Below are 19,590 nucleotides of genomic sequence, written 5' to 3'. Positions count from 1 at the left end.
TCAATATTTAAATCATATCACTCATATATATAGTTTGAACTGTTGCATTAAATATATATTCATACAACATACATGCACTGAGTGCCGACGCTGTAATTTGATCAGGGTATTTTTACAGGGCACTGTGTGAGAATTTGAAATGGTTAAGATTCAAAAGACTTTTAACAATGATTCGAAAATTATAAATTAAGGGAAGTCATTGCGACACACCATCTCTTCATGCGATATTGCTATAAGACTTCTTAGGATTAGACAATGTTTCAATAATTAACTTGTTTACTTGTTTAAATGTATAATAAAATGAATGCGTTTGTTTTCAGTTTAATATTCCTTCAATTAAATACACGTCATTTTGTTTTTAGTTTCATATTGATTATTTAGCTATAAGAAGGTACGATAATTTACGTGCGGAATTACATAAGTTGCACATGTGGTTATTTACAATATAACACTTACATTATTATTATACGGAGATGTGATGTTCCCCTTCTTATATTCATTCTTTGTACAATGTGCCTGCTTACATAAAGGACATTCCAACAACATCACTGAACAACGGCTGGCAGTGACAGATTAATTATCAGCTAGCATAGGTGTAAACTCAGTATTGTATTAATCACGAGGATACGAAATGATTTCTTTAAGAAAACATATTCGTGCTGAACTTTACATTGATATAAATAAAATATGACTTATGAAATAAATTTTTAAAAGAAACTTTTCATTCTTCCGAAATTTTACTTAATTTATCCGAAAATATTTCATTTATCTGATTCACAGACTTAGAAATTTGATTTACCAATTCTCAATGTGTTTATTCGATATTTAAGACACTCATTTTGTAACAAAAGCACATGATTTTATCCAAAGCGTAAACTCTTAATTACATGACAAACGGCAAAATCACCTCATTCCTCCACGGAGAAAAAAAAAATTCTGTTAAAATTACCGAACTCTATGGTAATATTACTTCTAGTAGGAAAAAAAGGAATTTTGTTAATAAAACATATAAGGTATTTAAATCATACAATTGTTAAATTTTCCTTAACTATGGCAAAGGCGTAATGGAAATTCTGTCTTTTTAAGGAATAGTTCATATTACCACACATTTAGTAAAAATTACAAAACTGAAAATTAAAATAATGGTTGTATGTCATATTCTAAGGTATTATGATACAATTACCGAATTTCCTCGCGTATAAAATTATTATTAATTTTACCGATAGTTTTGGTAACAATTAACGAGGCTTCCATAGAGCCAGATACACAATAAATTTTGCCATCTTTGGTAGTTTTTACCATACGTATTTCCTCAGAGCTCATATACCATCAAAGTGAACCCAAGGAGTTCTCCAACAATTTTTATCTCAGTAAAAATGGGTAACTTAAGGTAATGGGTGACTATATTTGAATTATAAGTAGATTCAATTGAAAAATAAGCGGAACTATGACCTTTTCATTCCATTACTTCATTCTTTATCTGGTTTTGTTAATAAAGTATTTGTAGCATTAAAGAATGGTACAGGTGTTAGTGCGTTGACCAGATAGTCAGGTATATTGGGTTCAGTTCTTACCTATAACTAAGTATAATCACATTTATTCGTATTTACTTCATATTAAGTGTATTAAAGATTTGGGGAATTAAGTATACGTCATTTTATTTTTTTAGCTAAAGCAAAAAATTTATTTAACGTGAAAATGAATTTTTTATTGCAAAATAATTTATATTGCAAATAGGATGCAATATTTTATCTATACAAAAAGCATCAATAAAATAATTTATATACAATAATAATTTTTATTATACTATTTTTATTTGATTTAAAATTTTTTTATGGTTTTCATTACATATCTTTATATTTTTAAAATATATCTGTTAATTAAAAAAATCATTTCAATCAATCAATCAATCTGTGGCTACAAAACCTGGTAGAAAAATATTCGTCTTTCTGAGGACGTTATGATTCCGTTATTCTTCAATCTTAAAAGGAAAAGTAAAAAAAGAATAGCAGTTCCTTATACTAAAAATTGCAGCACTGTAATTAGATTAAAGATGCACCTTCTATTTTTTTATTGAAGGATGTAAAAGAAGACGAGTCTTATCCTATATGGGAATGGGAGGTCATATACAACGGAATATTAATTATTGTTTACCTTAAAAAGTGGTCAAGCAAATGTTTTATTAATTTTTTTTTAAAACTTTTCTTTTACTAAAAGCTACTATGTTCCTAAGATGCGCACATTATTTATTAAACAGTAAATAAGTTAAGAAATATATTTTATACTATATGTTTGTAGTTGTATGTGAAATTATACAATTTATGTTAGGAAAACGTTTTTTAACTAACATGTTATTAATTTTAAATTATTAATATGTAATAATACATATTAATATAGCGTAAACTCAATTGAAATCATAGTTTTAAATATTTAAAGTCTAATTTTAATTGTATTTGTATTCTTCTGCATTTTGTTTGTTTATGTTTTTATGAAAAAAAATTAAAGGTGATACTTGGATTTCTGTATATTTGCTAACGACGCGCTTTAATGTGATTTAAATTATTTAGTTTAAGAAAAAAGCATATTTTAAGTAAGCCTATATCTTATTTTAGAATGCCAATAGTTTTTATAATCAAGTTAAAAACACTCATTTATCACAGCTGTTAAAGTTATGCAGATGTATTCATCTTATTGAGGATGAAAAAAGTGGAATCTGTAGGAATTAAATCACAATTTATTATTAATATCAGAAATTTTTTATTTTTTTTTGGTAAAAAAATGTGTTTAGTTAAAATCTATTTTTACTAATAAATTATTAGTTTCTAAATTTTTGAAAACCTCTTCTAAAATACTAAAATCAACGAGGAGCTCATTGACACAGTACTTTTTTGATTGACTTAATAAACTCAGAACAAGTAAACTCTGAAGAGAATGGTGAACATTTGACATAACAGATTTCAAATATGGAAGTTATACAATACAAAGGTTGTTCAATATGAAGTTATTCAATATACTCGCAAACTTACGTAAAAACCTTTAAACTTTACAATGAAAAGGTACTCCCAAATATTATTGACGCCGATAATGCATAATTAATCGTGATTATAGGCTTGGTAGTAGAATTTACACAGTCCATCTGCTCTATAGCACAAGTTTCATGAATTAAAATTCTTCTTCGTCCCCAAAACAGTCAGAGAGCTAGAGAGAGACCTTTATTGAAAAGAAAAATAGGTTTTATCTAACATGGATACTTTAAAATTAGCACACTTAAGATAGATTAAAGTAATAAAAATAGAAATATTAAAAATTTGTTATTTTAAATAACAGAATGGTGAGATGGACTAATTGAGATTTACAAAATAGGAAGGTCCCTATACAATCTATAAACAAGTAATTAAGAGTTTTCGTATATTAAGAATTTCTTTTAATTTTTCCTTTTAATTAAATTCTATATTTTTTTTTCAAAATTTCGAAAAATTGCGTTCTTTAACTTATATTGCAGTTGATTGTCAAATAATTTTCTTAATGAATAAATCTAATAATAATTGAGTAAGATAAGGACTTAAAATTGATTTTTCTGTTCTAATAAATTTTCAGAATTATTTTTTAAAATCTGAGACAAAAAAATCTGAGGATGCATTTGCATCATTTCAATATAATTTAAAATTAAATTTTATATTATATTGAAATTCGTGATAAATAAAGGAAAAAGCGAAATAAGATAAGAAAAAATAACATATTGCCTCCATAAAACATGTATTTTCTTCTGAAAATAAAAGTAAATTAAAATACTTTGTTTAATTTTTTCCCCTCGGAACAAAAAGTATTGGCATTGCTCGTCAGGAACATGGTTGAAAATAAAATCTTAAGAGATTCTCACATTTATTTTCCAGAAATAAGATGAAACCCGATGTTTCTGTTGTTTTTTTTACTTATTTCTCTGATTTTAAGGAAAAAGTGCCATTAAAATGTCTTATCTTATTAATGTTATAAAAGTTCTACGAATAGGAAACAAAGGATTTTAAAATGAAGAAAAAAATCTTAAGAGCAACAAAAGAATATGTGAAAATAAATCATTAGTGCTTCAGAAAGTAACGTAAATGTTATTTTACAAAATTTTTTAACTGCTTCTTGTAAAAGAAAGCAGGAAAAAAAATATATATTTCTTTCTGCAATTTTCCTTACATTTTAAATTCACCATATTAATGTTTTTAATTTTAATTTTGTCACCATCACATGGCACCATTTGAATAAAATTAAACGTAACCCTTAAACTTGATTCTGTAAACAAGAACACTTAAGATGCATCTATTCTGTAAGCTTACCTCTGTACAATATAATTAGTTAAAAATAGAAGCTTGAATTCACTACTGTTTCAATTGAATTTTAAAAAAAAATGGATTCTAGCTTGTGCAAGGTGTATCACAATTTCCTCTGCTATTTGGAACGCGACTAATAAAGAAAATATCATCAATATATCTTCGAATTTTACTTTACTTAAAAAAGGAATATCACTGATTTTTTTTTCTTCAAAAATACTCACTATGTAGGCCTTTGGTGACATGACTGGCTTCAAGTCTAAAGTCGAATGCGCCATTGCAGTATGTAATAATTTATGGTAGCATAATTTATGGTAGCGTATGTGATTGTGTTCTTTACTCGACATGTTGCAGCTGTGATTAATGCCACAATTACAGGAAGATTATGCGTCATTTATTTCTATCCAAAATGGGGCAAAAGCTTTATCATTAAACAAACGTTAGTGAATTTTTAGACAATGAGCTTTCTTGTAGTTAGATCGGACACTGGTCAGAGGACAGCAATCGTTTTTTTTTCATTGATCCCTCGCTTTCTATACGTAGCGTTCTCTAATTTTGTGATGGGATTAAATCAAAATTTATGAAATTATGTGTTCGTGCCATATTTATGCGACGTGATTTAACAAAATTGTGACGAAGGATTACAATTGAATTTTCTACCATTGTAACATGTTGCAGTGAGTGTAGCGAGAATTTGACTTTCAACATGAAGTCTATTGAGTCACCAATGTTCCTGAAGGAAACTGAATTACTAATTCTAATAAAATTATAGATGACGTTATTCATTACGAACATGTTCCTTTTATATACTATTTATAAAGAAAACAAAATTTTAAAACACGATGAGATACATAATCTAGGATGACTTGGCACGAAATATTTTCTTAATAGTATTACTCGATATTCTGTTTAGATAACATTTTTAAAATGACAATTGAAAATTTTCCACTGTCTACGTTGTGCTTTAGATCATCCATAACAAGCTATTTCAACGTATATTCTTTCAGATACAGAAAAAAGAAACATAATTTTTATTTCTTCTCATTTTGAAGTGTTAACATGAAAAAAATCACGGAAAACAAATAAGTAATAAATGCTTTCTATGAACCTAAATATTAATGAAATTTTAAAAAAATGAATATCTAAATTTTTTAAAATTATGTATTCGGTTAGAATTTCTACATTTGTTGAAATATAATATTTTATTTTGAAAAATATTTTTTGAAAGCATAATTTACAGTTATTTATTAAATGCATATGTCTAAGCATATACCTAACACTCGTTTTTTAGCAACAATACTGTAATAATCGTTTACTTGTTTAAATTTTTTACGTTCTCTGCAATACAATATTTTATTTCAAAAAAGTTTTTTTTAAGTATAATTTTTAGTTTTTTTTGAGATCTAAAATCTCAAGTATGTAAATCTGGCAAAAAATAGAGTACAAAAACTGTGTACATACATGCAGACACACAGCGATCGTTTCAGAGGATAGGATTAATTTGTCGTCAAGTAATCGAATGTATGTTTAATATTTTATGCGTACTCTAGTACAATTTGTTTTTAATAATTTTCCTTAAGGAATCATAAAATAAACGCTTTTTATGCGTACTCTAGTACAATTTGTTTTTAAAAATTTTCCTTAAGTAATCATAAAATAAACGCTTTAGTTTTCCCTTAAAATCACAACAGTAATACAAAACAACAGTTAAAATTTTATTTCTGAGGAAACATTTTTATGAAGCGTAATCATGTATTTGTTTGAAATTTTTTACACCTACAAACGCAAAAATGTTTTTAAAACATTTTTCCATTAAGAAAACGAAAATTAAATTATTAGCTTTGGTTTGAAATCTAAAAACGTATGAAATTAAAACTAAAATAAATTTAAAAAATAAGAACACATAAAGGCAAGAAGGCACACAACATTCATTTCTTATCAATAAGTTCGTCCTAATTAGTAATCACATGAAAGTTTAAATTTTTAACACTTGCCAAACTGCAATATTTATTTAAATATGAATATTTAGTATGTATTTCATAGTTTTGTTTTAAAATCTGAAAACATTTGAAAAAAGATGTGCAAATTTTTATGCTTGCGTTTGTTTATTTTTTTTTTCGAATAATCTATTTGATAATTTTTTGTATTACCTGCTGATCTGTTTGAAACACGTTTTTAAACTTGGAATCCAAAATGCTCTACTTCCCTCAGAGTTAAGACTTGTCTTTTTAGATAAGCCATGACAAATCATTTTAACGCCTTTTTCGTAAACAAGGAAAAAGAAAAAACTTTCTTCTTCATCTCACTTTGCCATTTAGGGTGAGTAAAAAAAAAAGAAGAAAAAAATGAGCGGGAAACTTGCTTCTGTATCTATGCAAACACACAGCACATCGCTCGATAAGAACGGAAAAGAATTGTATAAAATGAACGGCGAAAAAAGAAAGGGGCGAAAAAACGGGGCTTTTATGTCGACTTATCCCGAATTCGGAATGAATTCGAAATTTCGATAAGAAGGGTTTAGAAATAAAAAAGAGATTTAAAAGGAAATAAAAGTTATTCAAAAGTTCTAAGATAACAAAAACACGTGCGGCATAGGAAATTACTTGAAAAATAAATTTAGAATGAAAGAAAAATGTAAAGGAGAGTAAATTTCAGAAAGAAAAGAGATACTTTCTTTCTAGGAAAACATGTTCGGTTGAACTTTGAAATGTAAATTAAAGGTTGAAACGTGGAGATGAGGCTCATTCCTCGATATTAAAACTAATAGTGTTTCAAAAGAGTTAAAAAATATTTTGAAAAGAATGTGTATTAAAAAAACTGTGTTTGCTATTGCGTCAGTGATATGCAATCAAGGAGAGACAATAAAAAATAGGCTATAACATTATTCGCTATTCGATTGGTTTTAATTTTTTCAATGAGTTAAATGCGAAGCAAATAAAATCTTCATGTAACTAAATAAAGTTTTTTTTCTCAAGTTTTGTTTGAAAGAATTAAAAAAATACAAACTTCACATTTATAAACTAGCATAAAATGCTAATTGGAAGTAAAAAAAATATACAATTGTTGCTCTGAATCAAAATTGTAAATTAAATTAAAATACGTAAATAAAGCTATACAGAACAGAAGTTTTATTTGATTTTATATTACTAATTGAAAAACAACATGCCTTTGTTTATAGTTAAATGTAATTAATGAAACAAATGGAAAAACGATTTTTTTGTAGATATTATTTGAAATGTTCAAGATAAAAACGAACTTTTCATTAGAAAATTAGAAAAAAATTTGAATTTTGAAACTGAATTTGCATCTAAGTGAAAGAAGTATTTTATCAGAAATCTTTTAAATAAATTATTAAACTTAATTAAAATCATCTTCGAAACATACTAAAGTTTGATTCTAATTGGAATATCCAACAATCTTTTTGCAACATAAAGAAAAACATTTGGTTTGAAGCATTGCATTTTAAACTGCTTAAAATTTCACTAGAGGACTTTTTTCCACATTTCTTAGAAAGAAATTTATATACTTCAAGTCTTAAGTTCAAATATTTATAACTTCGGCAATATTGAAATACATTCAAAAAGCACTATAAATATCTGGGATGTAGTGAAATAGGTTGATGACACTACATCAAGTAAACAAAGAGAGAAAAAGTGTCCTAATTGGAATATCCAATGATTTTTTCGAAGCATAAGGAAAAACTTGTGGTTTGCAGCAATGCATTTACAACAGTTAAAAATTTTACTAGATGATTTTTTCCATTTTTTTTAAATAAAATGTGGTACAATCTGTGTTAGATATTTATATATTTATCACTTCAGTTATGTTAGAATATATTCAGAAAGCACTATAAGTATCCGGAATGAAGCAAAATTCGATTGAGGACAATGTATCATGTAAATCAAGAGACAGTAACAGTTCTAATTGGAATATCTAGCAATCTTTTCGTAACATATATATGGCTTGCAGTAATGCATTTTAACTGCTTAAAATTTCACTACAAGATTTTTTTCATATTTTTTTAAATGATACAATCCATGTTATACATTGAAATATATATCATTTCGGCAACATTAGATAACATTCAAAAAACACTATAACCATCAGGAATGAAGTGAAAACAGGTGAATGGCGCCCCTTCGGATAAATAAATAGAGACACAAAGAGTTCTAATTAGAACATCTAACAGTCATTTCGTTACATGAAGAAAAACGTTTGTTTCTCAGCAATGCCTTTTAAACTGTTTAAAATTATACTACGTGAATTTTCCCATATTTATTATTATTATTATTTAAAAAAAAGTTTGGTACACTCTGTGTTACATATCTAAATATTTATCCCTTTGGTGATATTAAAAAGCATTCATAAGGCACAATAAATGTGAATGAAGAGAAAGTTGTTGTTACTGCATTGTGTTAATGAAAAGAGAGTGAAAAAGAAAAGTAGAGAAGGTGAAAGAAAGGAGAGAGAGTGAAAGAAATGAGAGAGAGAGAAAGACAATTTTCTTATTGTATTTGTTCCTGCGAATTTTATTTGTCAATGAATTAAGTATTGTTTAAGCAGCAATTTAATTAAAATAACAGCAAACCAAAACCTGCACAACTTGCAAGTTAGGGAATCACAATTTCAATAGCCTTTGTGCTGTTGAGAAAAGTTAAACAATATTATATAAAACTAAGTTATACACTGAATCGCAGTCAATTGTAATACACCAAAACGTCACATAACTTGTATTGGATAATATTAAATAACTAATATGTATTCATCAAGGCATACGAAGTTAGTAATATTGTATATTTTTTGTTTAGTTGAATATTTATTCCATAATATGTTATGTATTCATCCAGGCTTCTAAAGTCATAAATACTGTAAATTTTTTGCAACATTAACATAAGTTAAATGAAATATGACACTTTTCTAAGTAATAATAATCTGTTTGGATATCAAAACATCATGCTTAACTAAATGCTTATTAAGAAACAACAAACAAACATCAAATCATAAACTGATTCTCAGCTGAAGTGAAATCATTTCCGCATCTGACTCAAAGGATTTATAGCAATGAATACATGAAAGACAGGATACCAGCGATGGTGAAGAAGATTTCGGAAGCCAGCAAAAACATTTCCCCGATCCTGCACCTTTAGAATGCATTGCTTCTCAAAGTAACGGTTGTATAACCAATTGCTTATGCATGCAGATGCGGCCTATGTTTTGATAGTAGATTCTAGAATATCTTTTCAGCGAAGGGAGTCGGAAATATTTGAAAAGCAGTCTTCTGTTTTGAATGCTTTACAAGATTTTTGCTCGAAGCTTCTTCTAGGCCCTCCTACTGTTTCTGTATTCTAATAAAGGAATAAATCAGGACATATGCTGGGGTTAGATTTGGAGAAGTTTTATATCCCTTTAGCTTCTTTTTTACAACTAAAACAAAGGTAGTATTTTATTTGCAAACATAGAAAAAAAATTTCCTGTAGTTTAATACATTTTTTAAATATTGACATTCATTTTTTGAATGGATAATTTTAAGAATCGTTAAATTGAGAAATATAAATTTTAGAATTCGCTAAAAGGTTGGTATTTTTTGTATTTCTGTGATAATTTTTAAGTGATAAGTGTGTTTTTGAAAGTAATTTTAATTTTGCTCTACTTTAAAATACATGAATGAATTAGGACATAAACTGGAATTATTTTCCTGATTAATTTGGTATAGTGAAATTAAATAAACTCTCGATAAATCTTGAATTTTGAAACTTGTGCTATTTTATTTTCGACGGGTAATAAAGTGCGATTGTTATACATACAAGTTACTATTTTACATAAAAGTAGAGAAAAAAATTCTATATTCATTGCATTCGGCTGTACAATTCTCCCAATTTCGAAATTTTTACTTCCTTCTCAACATTAAAAACTAGAATAAAAATTTAGATTTATTACCCATTATTGGAGTGTCTAATACACCACAATATGAATGTTGCTAATAGTATTTCTTGTCAAAATGAATAAATATAAACGACAGATCTTTTTCTATATTTATCAGGCAGCCATTTAGGCGTTAGGACCATCTTTAAAATCTTCTAGTACTTTGTTCTCCTTTCAACAGTGTGTCCCAGTTAGTCAATCTTAGTGTCCTAGTGTTTTAATATCCTCCTCAACGCTGTCAACCCACCATTGTCTTGGCCTGTGTGTAATCCATGTTCTCATTGGCTTGAAACTGAAGATCTTGGATTTGAAAGACACTGTTTCACTCGGCAAATGTTGAATGAGTTGCTGAGTGAACTCTTGACACCAAAAATCGCAATTTAATAAACCTCTTAACTTTATTTTATCCTTAAGATTGTTTACAAATATTTTAGGACAACAAATCTCGCAAAGGTATTCAAGAAACATTACTTTTTTAATAAAATCATTTATTTTCAGTCTTACAATATTTATTTACAATGAAATTTCCATACATGACATGCTATTATCTCTCAAGTTATAACGTATCAACATGCCGAGGTAAGTTTCTCTAATTGGTTTTTGCTATAAAATTATAAATTCAAAAATGTAAAATGATACAAATCTTAATAGAATCCATTAAAAACGGATTTACAATCTTCTGACATCTAATGAAAATGTTTAAAATATTTCATATGAATGAAGCGAAATATATCAGATACTTTTGATCCACACATCATGATTTAATGAATTTCTTATTGGATCAAACATAAAAAAGCTATTACCACCATTCCGGAACATGAAATCTCTTGGAAACCATCCAGAAAACAGCTAAGACTAAAGAAAGAAACAAAACCGGACTTTTACCGAAATCAGGGCTCAATTAACTATTGATCGTAACCCGGATATCAATTAAATCCGGCAGAAAAATAGCCCAGATCCGGAAGGATCGCAGAAAATAACTTTTCCTTTCAATTGTCCCATCGTTCGTCTTGGAAGTTAATTTTGTTAATGGAATTTCTCGCGCCGAATCTGACTCTCTCCAAAACTGCATCTCGAACGCAAAGTTAAGGTTCTTAGAATTGGGCAAAGTGCAATTTGTTCCTGTCAAACGATTCTCACCACTTCTTTAAAACTTCGTTTGTAATTAATCAAAGTTTTCACCGTACGTAGATCCCAAGAGCTTCGTTGGTTCAATTGTTTTCATTAAAATTTTTAAAGTGTTATTCGGCTTTGAGAACAAAGAATCCACAATTCGTTTTATTATTCATTGAATACAATTTTAAGACTATTAATGTTGTACTGCATCGGTGGAAAATAATTCATCAAGCAACAAAAGAAATCTAATCTAATTTTAAACTTTTCTTATGTTCTTAATCATGACTTTTGTACATCTTAAATGCAAATCAATTAAAGTATTCGAATTCCATGATTTAAAATACTTTTATTTGTTAAATAATTAAAGTTGGTTTACGCTATTTATTCTATTAACTTCGGTTGATTAATATGAGCATTGGTTTTATTTTAACTTAAAGTAAGGCTTAAGAAATAACTATATTGACCTTTTTAAACAGAGTTTAGAGCTATCTAAATCATGACATTTTAAAATAAAGTAATCTTATGCTTGTTTATTCTCTTAAGTGAAGGTATTACACCTTTCAAAGTCATAATTAAAAATAATCTCTGAACTATTTGTATCGTTATATGTAAGAACGACACACTAAAATGAAAAATAAAAGTTCTAACATCTCCGAGAGTTTCACAAGTTCTAACACTTTTTACCAAAATAATAATAATAATAATTAAAATATTAAGGCAATGAGCTCAGTCATCAACGGGATTTAAAGCAGAGAATCCTGTTTAAGGAGCAAACATTACATCCCCTGGTATATGCCTTCGGCTGCATGATAAATTTTAAATACATCTATACAACTACAATAAAATGTACTGACATTGAGTGTATTGGTACATTTTATAGCAAAATCCATTTTTACCACAACTTGTTACAAAACAAAAAATCTTATATACAGTAATAATTACCATTTTACAGTAATAATTTTTACAATAATATTTACCATATTTTTTGCAATAATAATTATCTTAAAATATTTGATTCACTTGAATCAAATAAATATTACAGTATCATTATAGTATAGAATTTTACGGTAAAATTAGATTTCATGGTAAAATGGTTTTTTCGAAGTTTTTAATAATGTGAAGAAAAAAATTTCAGTTCGCTAAGTGCGTATACTGTGATATGTGTACTACAATTTCTTCCAGAATTCTTTTAAGTGTATACGATTTTTAGAAATCGGTATTGTCATAATAAATTGAAAAAAAAATAATTGAATTATTTATTAGACGTATTATTTCATTTATTAGAAAGGCACTAATGAATGAAGGGCAAATAATGCATCATTTTCCTTTCAGATATTAGTGACTTTCATTTATTAGTGCCTTTCATTTATTTGCCTTTCATTTATCCTTCTTTTTCCTCATTCAAGTTGCATTAGCAAAAGAGTTTGAATTACATGTAGGAAAGTGTTGATAAGTGTTGGTTAGAAAGCGTTGGTTAGCATTTTACTGGGAATTAAAAAAATTTTAAAATTGCATAATTAAAGATTTCTTTGATTTGATATTTTCAGTAATATACATTGATTTTATATAACAATGACTGTGGCTAAATAAACTCAATTTTATAAGGAAAAATATTTGAAAAAGAATTGTTTTTAATTATATTTATTACAATTTTAAAATAAATTTAAACCCCTACAGAATTTATTGAAAAAACATAAATTTCTCATTTACATAACAGAAAAAATAAAATTATGCAATCAACTGCAAAAAGTCTTGCGTAACAATTCATTTCGCAACAGCTGTATGTCACAAAATATGAAAAATAATCAATAAATAAAAAAATTACATTTTCTTTGCAAAAAAATTATTGAAGCAATTATTAATTACTTACGTCAGAAGTGCAATTAATTACGCATTAAAGGATTATAAACAAAAATAATGAAGCAAGTCAAAAATGAATTTTGATCTAAATAAAAATAATTAAGAAATCAAAGAAGCTTTTAGCTTTTGATTATTCATTAACTTTTGAAACTAACAAAAATACGTCTAAGTCATTTCTTTATTTTTATAATTGCTCTATAAATCATTCTTGAAATTATTATTTCGATATTATATTCCTTCATACATTTCATTATCTCATCATTGCACTGTAAATTAAACAAACTTTTAAAATAACATATGACATTTTATGCATTTACGGAAAAAGTATCTTCCAACTAAACTTATTTTAATTTTTTTTGCCTAAATCTGTTAAAACTTACTTGATCAGACGCGATTCGTATTGTCGGTGGAATAGTTTATCAGAAATTGAAATTTAAAAACGTTGTTGAAATTTAAAATTTGATTTCTCTGGGACTAATAGACCAATTTCGCTCAAACTTATATTGAGCTATGTAAATTTAAATTCTTTAAAATTATGTCAAAAATTCAATACCTCACGATCGATTCAAATTTGTTTCGACTGTTAAATAAAGCAATAAAAAACTATAAATAGTTAATAAAAATATTCTTTGCATTGAGTAATCTTTATGGAGTAAGTAATCTAATAAACGAATTTTATAATATTGAGCAAAATTTTTTCATTCTTCTTAATGAGTTCTTGATGTGTCGAAACTCGCAAAAAGTAAAATTTACATTAAAGTGTACAAACCTAGAACAGATCTCTTAACCAAATTATTGGGACTATATTTCCCAGATTGAGGCCATCCCCTATATTTTGGTGAACAGAAATCTGAGTCTCTAGGAAAAAGAGGTATGATTGCTCAGGTGTATTATTAACATTTTTGAGGGTATCAGTGCTTGAATCTTCAAAATTGAGTCCTAGAACGATGGGAAGATCAAATCATTTGATCAAAAGTTATTCAAGTTTAGTCTTTTTTTGTGTATTGCATATTAAATTATGAGTTATCAAAAACTGTATTAGAAATTGTACAACTAACTCATTATTTTTTCTAAGAATTGCCTCGATAATTCCAAAACGTGAAATAGATAAAAGTTGTTAATTTCAAATCATTACACTAATGATACAATTGCATAATGATACAATTAAAAGCATTTAAAATTTTCTCACAGTACAATATAATAACTAATAATTATTGCATATTAATTAATATTGAGGAATACACATTGTGAAATTAAGAGAAATACATAATGGTGAAAGCCAATAATAATGGTGAAAGCATAAACCATGGTTATTGAGTCGCTTATCCAATAAAAGATGCTATTTTAACAATGTGTTTGATGCTTTTCTGAAATCCTCTCCATTTTAAAGAAATACCTACGTTTCTAATCTTGCTCTTTACCGTGACATTGGGCATAAGATTGTTGGATGCAGAATAATATCCAGAACAAGAGACCAATCATGATGAGAAAATACCTCTGTATATAACAGATAATTTCTTTTTACAATGTAAAGTTTTAAAGCTCCTAACTATGAAGAATCTGATCGCCGTGCACACTTTCATCACCATCAATTACGGAATATGAGACAAATATGTATATTTAAGTTTCAGAAACAGAAGTTTTAGTTTTAAAGTTGTAAATCTTAGAAACAAAAAAAATAGCACATTTAGGTCATAAAAGGGTTTGACAAGAATAAATCGCAAGTCACATTCAGGTCATAAAAAGGGTTGATAAACTGGTCAGTAAATCTGCAGAAAAGGTATGATAGTTAGAAAAAAAGAGATGGATTTCTTAGAACAACTTGATTCAATTGATCTTTAGAGATCTAAACTGCAACATAATTCCAATGTTATATCTAATTCCTAAAGTAGATACTAGTTTATTATTATATAGTGATAGATAATTCAAAAATATTGTAAATAGCTGTCCATCTTTCCTGGGTATTATTTGTACAGCAAAGTGCTGCTTCCTCTTTGTGATGAGTGCCGATTTTCTTCAATTAAACAAGTTGTGACTGTACAACAAAGAGCTAAAATAAGCACATTTATTCCGAAAAGTGTGAAACTGAACTTCATTTAATATTCTTGAGACACGCTAAATAATTTCTTCATGACCATACTTTCATTAATGCTGCATATTTACAGCATATTTTTTTAAATTAAAATGAGTTTATTTATTCTAACAACAATTAAATGAATTATCAAGTTAATAATAATTTTAACGTTCCAGTTTATTCATATTATCTTTCTATTAACCACCAATTCTATGTAAAGCATGTTTTTAAAAATTTTCACTAAATTTTTTTGAAACATACCATTTTAACAATTTTTTTAATTTTCAAAATGACTTCCTTTGGACGACTTTCACGTTCTATTAAAAAATAATAACAATTCATAAAAGGAAAATAATCTTATTTATATTCAACAGAATACTTAGAAATTCGTAGAATTCATTTAACTGACTATATATATATAGTAAATCTGTCTCTCTCAAATACGTCTTTATCTCCATTTAGCAAATTAAGTTTAACTGACTTAAAATGTATTTTAAAGAGAAATCTCTTGATTTAAAGAGATAGGAAAATAGCATTTTTAAATTGTATTTTTATCGTGGCCAATTAGGGGAAAAGAATTCCCGAAACCATCCTCAAAACATTTAACTAACGAGAAAATAAAGACGAAATAAAATCCTATTTAATTTCCCGTTGCACAATTATCTTCTGATGCGAAGGTATAGAGTAATTTTTCATTCTTTCAAATTAGGAAAATTTTTTATTTTATATCCTAAGGCAGCTTTTAAAAAGAATTCTTAAAGGTACAGCTAACTATTCAATCTCATAGATTTAAACATGATTAATTTTAATCTTAAATAAGCAAGGCAGGTAATAATTTTTTTTAAAAAAAATCATTGTTTAACTAACGAGAATAAGTAAATTTTTAAAGTTAATTATTTTATTTTAAGCGTAATTTTTATTTAATCTGTTCGTCATGCATCACCAATAACCTTAATAACCAAAATAAATAAAGAAATGCAAACAAGTGAAATTATTCCTTTAATACAATTTCTTTAAGTTAAAATAATTTTTTTTTATAATTATTTAATAAGGAATATTTATAGACATCAAACAAAAGGTAATTTTCAGATATGAACAATTTAAACTGCTACTTAACAATGGAAAAATAAAAGAAATATTCAGAAGAACTGTACTGAAATTATTATTGTAATATTCTTAGTTTATTAGTAATATAAATTTTGTCTTACATTTTAGAAAATATGAGAGAAATCATACATGCTTGAAAATGTATTTTAACTTTGAAGTAAATTGTCTGTGTGTACAGGTGAAATATGGCTGCAAAGAAATGAGTTAGCACGAACGCCAATAGATTTTTTATATACATACATCATAAATATATAGCCTGTGGACTTAGAAGGCTCACACTTTGTGAACGGTATTCTGAAGCTTTTCATTCCATTTAAAACTGTCCGGCTCCGGAAATCACCTGTTCCACACTTCTTAGAAGACAGAAGGCCTTTGCACTGATCAGTTTAGTAGTCTGACGAAAACGAACTGCACAGAGGGGAGTTTTGCAAAATGTATCCCTACGTTCAGGGTACTAAACTGCTCAGTGAAGAAGAAATATGAAATATGTTACTACTTTCGGTCTACTAATGGATTGGATTTTTTGTTTACGGTAAACCGTGCAGAGACCTTTTCTTTTCTAGTCTGTGCTGAGTTTATTTGCATTTCTATGTAAGCGGAATTTCTAATATCTCAAGAAATAAAATTTTGCAGCAGAAAATCGAGGCAATATGTAGTGATTTTCTACTGTACTATTTTATCGGTAAAGTAATAAAGTTTTATTGGCTCTTATTGGTAAAGTAAGTGCAAATTTAATTTTTTTCTCTTACAAGTTCGCATTTTCAGATCTTTGGCTATTTGAGGAAATTTTCTGATTTGACAAAATGGGAAAAAAGGCAATTGCTCACAAACCAACCCAGAAAAAAAAATTGCTAAGTGCAGAAACAAACACGAACTAAATCGGTGATCCTGTTATCGAGTTATTTGCAAGCATACACTCAGTCAGACTTTTGTTTTTATACATAGTGAAAAGGTCTTTCTAGTAGATCCTCCACTCAAAATCCGGTTACAAATCACCAACGACACTCATTGGTCCAAAATCTTTATTTTTGCAAAAAGGAAATGTTTATATCAGTGATAAGAAACATCTTTAGATCAGACTAGTATTTCTCATCGTACCAAGACCAGAGTGCTCTTCCTCAAACCGATACTTTCAAATTTACAACAACATACATTTAGAAATAGTTGATTTATTAAAAATCAATGTTTCAACTGCATGTAACACTTTGAACATTTATTCACACTCGCTTTTAAACCTTACCTAATATCATTAGACATTAAAAAAATGAAAATCGTTGATCGTGATGATTCGTTGTGTTTTATTAAAAAAAATTTCTGTCTGTATTCATATGTGTCCATAACTGCTTACTGGACGCATTTCACTTTCAACTACTCAGTTGCCTCCTAATATCTGAAATATAAACTCAGAATGTAAAATTTTTGTTTTTCCAGCTCACTTGTTATACCAAATATAGTTCCATTTAAAAAGTACCTTATTTTTATTATTATATTAACTATTTAAAAAGTAAATAAATGCATAAAATAATAAATTTTATAAGGGTTGAAAAATTTTGAATAATAAGTAATATAAATTTTTAGAAAGTTTAAACAAAAAAAAATTACAAAATTCCAGCGGAATCACTTCAATATTTTTATTATAAATTTTGCATCAAATAAAATTTTGTATTTCTTCATTCGAAATATCTAGTTTAAAATGGGGCAAAATTTGAGTACTTTGAATACTATAAAAAATAAAACTAAATTTTATATAAAATATCAAATTGAGCTACATTAAATTGATCTTTGAGTTATTTTTTACTTCTTTGTTCTATAGATGTCACTACTTCCTACAAAATGAAAGATTTAAAATATATTTATTATTTTCAGAATTTATGAACTTAATTTTTTTTTACCAAAACTTCTCTGTTTAATATGTTTGTTGGGATAGGAAATCATAACTATTATTTATTTAATATTTTTATGATAAAAAAATTAAAAAATGAAGAAAAAAAAACGTTGAAATTTTTCTGATTGTAGGAAAAAAGCTTAGAGTAAGGCATTCCCGTTACAGCCCGCTGTGGGCCAGGGGATAATAGAGGATAAGGCTCCGCAAATCAAATACAACGCAGCAAATATGGCACGATTGTGGCAATGCGATAAGCACTGCTCTCATGCTACCTTTACTTCCCAGAGAAGCTGCTGCCCACCAACTGAAGCTGGGAAGGCTTATAGCCGACACTGGGGAACGAGCCCCAATTCTTCCCAATAGCAGCCCAGTGCAGTGAGTCATCACCGCATAGTGTTTCGTAATATTTTGAATTGTCAAATGATTACGGATATATTTTTTTTTCACTTTTTCTTATTTTATTTTGGAAGAATTTATTAATAAAAAAGAATTAAAAGAAATACGCCGAAAAAATTCTGGTAAGTTTACCGTATTCTATTGTAATGGCATCTTTAACAAAAATGAACCATAATTCTGGTTAATGAAACTAAGATATAGGTTATTTAAACTATCCATTTGGTTATTTTTCTGTTCATAAGGTAAAGTTTTACCAGAAATTCCACGCATTATTAAACTGAATTATTCCACACATTATCAAACTGATTCCGTTATTACCACACAATAAAGAACTGTCAAGCAAGTTTATCGGAATAAATGGCTTCAATGCCATGCTCTCAGATTTCATGATAAAATTATAAAATTTTATCACATTACCAAATGCCATCTTGTTTCCACATGTCCTCGTTGCATGCCATAAAAATCAGTAACAAAGTGCTTCGGTAAATATTACCTTGCTTTTGGTGTTTCCATATAGAGCCAGAAACACGGTAAATTTCACCACTGTGATATTTTTCTTCGACAACAATTAATTGTTTCCTTAATTGTTCACCTTAATTAGTTGTTTCAACAGATATATTTTACTTTCACGCCACAGTATTTTCTGTTAATAGTCAAGAGTATGTAGATTATTTTTCTTTTAATAATTGGTATAAAAATCAAAAAATACTCAGCTGTTGCTTTTCTATTTTCTGTTTTAAATTATTTTTGAATAACTTTGGTTATTATAACGTTATTTAAAAACGAAAAATTTAAGTCAAAACTTTGATCACAGCATATATTGCTCTATAATATACGAGACAGTAGTTAAATCAGTCCTTCAAGTTCATCAGAGTTATGAATTATACAAACCAAAATCCTAGGTTGTATTT

The sequence above is a fragment of the Parasteatoda tepidariorum genome, chromosome 2 (assembly GCF_982258835.1).
Source record: "Parasteatoda tepidariorum strain Cologne lab strain chromosome 2, Ptep-v5.0, whole genome shotgun sequence".
In the NCBI taxonomy this organism is placed as follows: Eukaryota; Metazoa; Arthropoda; class Arachnida; order Araneae; family Theridiidae; genus Parasteatoda; species Parasteatoda tepidariorum.
Note: the sequence above shows the minus strand (reverse complement) of the source record.